Below are 5,340 nucleotides of genomic sequence, written 5' to 3' on the forward strand. Positions count from 1 at the left end.
CTCTGGTCCAACCCCACCAGCCGCCGCCCACATGCTGCCCCTCTCGGTTGGGCGTTCACGGGGCTCACTGGAAAGACCTACAGTAGTATCAGAGAATGCACCACTCAGGAGTCTATGAGGTTGCAGTGAAGTAGTGGTGTAGCATGTAAAGTCTATGAGTTCATACATAATAGTTTGGTGGAAAAGGACATCAAAATACTTGGCTGCCTACTAAAGGAGTATGTAGGTTCAGCCTATGATCCCTTCTTAACTCTGCTAAATTACAGGCTGGGGACAGTGAAGTATGGTTTAGCATCTGTGACATTTGTACAAATTGAAGTTGAAAACGAAAAATGGCTCCATAATAAAAAAAACCAAAAACAAAGAAAACAACAAATGTCTGTGTGAGCAGGGAATTGCAGATATAGATTGAAGCAACGAAGGCAAATCAAACCAAACCTTGGTATTTTTTTGGGATCCTGGTTGCTACCCTTAATCCATAAAAACGAGGCTAGAAGTACCTGCAATTTAAAAGAAAAGTTGTGAACAGCAGGAAAAATGTGGCCATTGGATTGAGTGAAGTTGTCATTCCAGACAGTCCAATGTTCAAAAGCAACAGTTTCTGCAGGTTCCAGAAGGAAAAAGGATAGGGGATATGAATTAGCTGGCCTGACCAAGGAATAGGCAGAGAAATGTTAATCTGTGGAATTAATTACCTTGGTATCACCTGATAACTGTGATGCCCTTAAGACAGGGAGATCACAAGAATGAAATTATCCACAAAGACACCTTAAACATTCCTCTTAAGCTAACATACATGTACGTATATTTCTGGTGTTCAGATAAACACGTGGCATATACTATAGTTATTTCTTGTAACATTTGCATGGGAAGGTAAGACAAAGCCAACTGTCCTCCTAGGAGTTTCTGGAACAAGCTGCTGATTGTTGTGTGCCTACTTGTGTTGAATGGAGTTGTGTTAGAAGTCTAACACCAAGTGGAGCAGATCTCTCCTTGAATTAGATTTCTAAATTCTACAGTGTGCACACAAGATGGACACGTATGTGACTGATTCAAGTATCATACCAGTCTGTCCTTTTTCAGAAGGATTAAATTCCAAAACAGTAATGCCTTTTTATAAATGCTTAATGTGAATTAGATTAGGCTGTCCAGTAAATTGCAATATACTCATATTTTAAACAATTATATTGGATAGTCTTTCTTAAAATAAACTATCTCATTCTTGTCCTCTATATTCATTGCTTTAGAGCTTAGAAAATCAGCAATTGCTCTATGCTGTTAATTACATTTATTTCTCTATATACTTTACATTATAAATATTAAAAAAGTGTAATTACCTGAAAAGTCAAAGTGAACAGATCTTGGTTGACAGGCTGTAATGACTTAAATTATCTTCTTGTCCGCAGCATTATCCTTGAAATGAAAGCAGCTGAAAAACCATAATTTTGCCTAACTACTGTACAAATATTTTAGCAAATAAGGTCTTTACACCAAGAAATATCTGTTAAACATATACTGAGCTGGCAAAGACACCAAATCAAATGGAAGAGATAGGGAAGGCTGTTAAGAGAAAGGATTAAGTTATTCATCTCTGAATGGCGTTTCCATTACTGTGAAACTACTTGGAATGAAATGGGCAAATAGCTTTGTCTGAAGAAAAAATAGCTGCAGTGTGGTGGTAGCATTTGCTGAGGTTATTATGAGATGACTTTGATTTGAAAGAGTGAAGAAGAGTTGGAAAGGAATTTTAATCAGTTCTAGCAGCAAAAAAGACAGAACAGAATGTGATTCATGTAGAGGAGCATACCCTGGGCAACAGGCACTTACGTAGCTGGGCAGACTGAGTTAATTTCCTTGAGCATTGCTTTTCTCTTCCTCTTTCCAGCCAGGCTGTGGATATACCAGTCAATGTTTGCCAGGTGCCTCTCCAAACCTCCTCCTGTACTTGTCAGTGAGACTGGCAGTGTGCTGCACTTCCTGAACTGAGCACGGGCCAAAGAGGAAAAGAGGAAAGAGTTCAGAGAAGAGCGAAGAGCAAAAAAGGGCTGTCTGAGGCAGGACTGCTTTGGATCAGATTGCATTATCACTGGTGACCTAAGCATGGAGCCTGGATTTGCACGGCATGGTTTGAAGATTATAGTGAGTGTTGTGGGTAGTGGGAGAACCAAAAACCAGTGAAGGGAACATGACTGGAATCATATCAGGGATAAAGTGGTTGGTGCTATGTTCATTTCTTTTCCTTGAGGCATTGTAAAAGAAACTAGTTTGGGTTCAATTACCCCAATGAGTTTTACATAGAAATGAAGCAGTCTGTGGTTCTGGAAAAACCTGGAAGCTTCTCAGCCCAAAAAATGTGTATCCTTCTATATTCTGCTGTGCAAGAAGACCAATGTCCTGTGGAGAACAAGGGAGGGATTCTTTTGAAATGCCAGATTGCTTCTCAGAAACCCCACTGTTGATCTCATTGCTTTTATCACTGTTCAGGAAAACTGGGAAGGCTTGTTTTCGGTTTACTTGGTGTTTTCTGTTGGTTCTTTTTTCTTTACCTTTTTTTCCCTCCAAAAAAAAAAAAAAAAAAAAAAAAAAAGTGGTACAGATCCAGTTACACAGAGCATGGAAATATATTTAATATCCATTTCCTGTCTTTTGAATCCCTCCTGTACTTTCGCCCTATTCAGGTGCATGTACCTGTCAAACAGGTTGGGATAGAAATATACAAATTTTTAACGGGGAAGCAAGTATCGTAGGGAAGAAATAGACACAGTTGTCTCAGGATGTCATAGAATTAACTTTGAGACAGAGGAATAATTTCTGTCTCTCCCATCCCTCACCCCCTGCTCCCAACATTAGAAGTGTCAAAGAATAGAAAATTGCTCAGTTTAGTAGTGTTGCCAAAAAGTGCACCTCTCTAGCAGTTCCGGTTTGGTCTATTACTTCTCTGTAATATATAAGAACCCTTCAATACCGTGGTGTTCTGATATGTTCAGAGACGATGCTGTCTTGAGTCAAAGGTACTTATATTTTTAAAGAATAAATAGTGTAAACTGAGTAAATACTGTAAATTTACTGTCAAGTAAAGAAGTCAGCAAATCTTGCTGTCTCTGTGAGGAGAGTGGGAGAGCCAGGCCACAACACATGACAGTGGTGGGGTAGAAGGGTTCTTTGTTGCTGCATGAATTGGAGAGGACAGAGAAGGATGGTGAATTTCAGAAAGAATATACGGTGTATTCTGTTGGGGTTCCTCCCCCCTGCCATGGGGTCCTGGGAGAGGGGCCCCTGGAGTGGGGGTATGGCCTAGGCGCGGGGTCTCCCTTCTCCCTGGTCAAATGTACCCTAATCCTGTTCCCCATTGGTTATTTTGTGTTCCCCTGCCCGGGGAGGACCCTGGTTGTCCCGTGATTCCCGAGTCTTTGGGGAATCCCCCGGCCATGTGGCTGGAAAATAAAGATCTCTGAAACTTCTATCAAGAGTCACTCCCTATTTCTTTCCATGGGCCTTGCTGTCTATGGATGTTGCAGGAGACCCCGCTGCAACAATATTCAGCCTAAAAAAAACCAGGAAAAAATTAATAAACCTAGGTCATACTCCAGATATGCATGCTTGCCATCGTAGAGCATCCACATGACTCCATTCTACAATTTAGGGACAGCTTGTGGTAAGTACTTATTGCTGTCTTAGGACCTGGACCCAGAATGCTCTAGTGGCTTACCATTATGCTTGCTATTATAAATTCTGGAACTTTTAAAATTTTTTACCTTTTTTAAAAAAAAAATTAGCTGCAACCTTTCCATGATAATTTGCTTTATCATCTGTGCAGCCTATTTTACTAAGTTCAAAATAGTTTCCTAACATCTTGTAATTTTGTACATCTTTAGTAAACAGAAACAATATTTAAAGCAGCATGCAATAAAACAGTAAAATGAATGCAGTAATGTATATCCTCATTAGTAGATTCTATGTGCTACCATGAACCACTGCTGCTGAACAGTATATTTTATCTATAAATATAAACATACAGTTGTTCAAGTTATCCAAAACTAGCCAAGCAGGAATACAAACGGACTTTCATTCCCGTGGTTGTGCTATATCAATAGTCCTTTGGAGTTTGTTTCCAGTATAATTCAGTATAATATCTTGCATATTCTGATTGAAAGTACTCTTTTTGTGCAGCAAATGTTCTGCCAACTGTAATACTATCTTTACTAATGCTTATCTAAATTGTAATCCAAACATTGTAGCATGACAGACTCTTACACTGCAGACATATGGAAGTGTGTTTCAGTATTGTCTTCAGCATTCATTTAAAGTATCATTAAGTAACTTCAACCAGGGAACAATATATTGGATCATATTTTGACCCTATAGAGAATAAATGTAAAATATATGTGATGGACAGAAACACCACACTTATAGTTATACTGTTGGGAAGCAACAGAGCACTTCTTTATTTACTTATTACTAAGCCAACTTTACGCTAGGTCTTTAGAACAGGAATGTCAGTGTAGTGCGAGGAGGGTAAAAGATGTCATTGTAGTTTATATAGACTCATTAATCTTCTGATGGGACAGATAACAGTTGTATGTTTTATACTTGTGGACTTGGTTTATGAGACCTAGTAGGTATAATTATTTTTATTAAATTTATTAAATTTTAAATTTATTTTAATTAATTAAATTCATTTATATTTTTTATTATTTATTAAAATAATAATGATTATAAGTTAAATTATTTCAAAGATGCCAACCTCACCATCTGTAGAAGCAGCAAACTTCTGTCATCACAGTGCTAAAGGCAAGTTGTCAAGATTATAAGCATCTATCTGCACTGCAGGCATTGGAAACAGAGAATGTCAAGCTCACGCTCAGCTTCTCCAGGGCCACGTTGTCTTCTTTCTTTTAATAGACCTTTTGTTCCCCATCTTTGTTGCTCTCCAGTGGTTCTACTAAAGTGTGCACACACTTGATCAAGCAAGATGCTAGTGTTTAGTTGCCTAGCATCACAGCACTGTGATTTTCATTTCTGTTACTGATAAAAAAATGAATCACTCCAAATTTCCCCTTAAAAGTATTTATGTTGTGTTCTGTCTTGTTTCTCTGCAAGTCTGCCTTAGCTAGCTGTTACTAGAGATGCATTGACATGAAAACTTGAAAATCTCTCCTTTCCTTCCTATTCTTGTCTTGTCTGATTTGGAGGTTCTTTATACATTGCACTGGTACACCTATAAAATGTTTGCTCTCATTTTCAAGCAAATCCAGGACTCCAGTATTTTCAAGTTTTCAATATACATTACATATGCATATATGTTCTAAAGCCTTTTCAGCTCCTGTGTTCCTGCTGCAC

General features: G+C 38.4%; 1 long non-coding RNA gene across 1 annotated transcript; it reads right to left on the bottom strand.

Annotated features, from left to right (window-relative positions):
* LOC108449323 lies at positions 1-1,556 on the bottom strand. Its single transcript, XR_001865480.1, has 3 exons — positions 1,338-1,556; positions 439-500; positions 1-77 (listed from the first exon to the last, which is right to left on the bottom strand). It is a non-coding gene; the product is annotated as an uncharacterized LOC108449323 (long non-coding RNA).
* Positions 1,557-5,340: the final 3,784 nt, after the last annotated feature.

Source organism: Corvus brachyrhynchos, unplaced genomic scaffold (genome assembly GCF_000691975.1).
Source record: "Corvus brachyrhynchos isolate BGI_N302 unplaced genomic scaffold, ASM69197v1 scaffold249, whole genome shotgun sequence".
NCBI lineage: Eukaryota > Metazoa > Chordata > Aves > Passeriformes > Corvidae > Corvus > Corvus brachyrhynchos.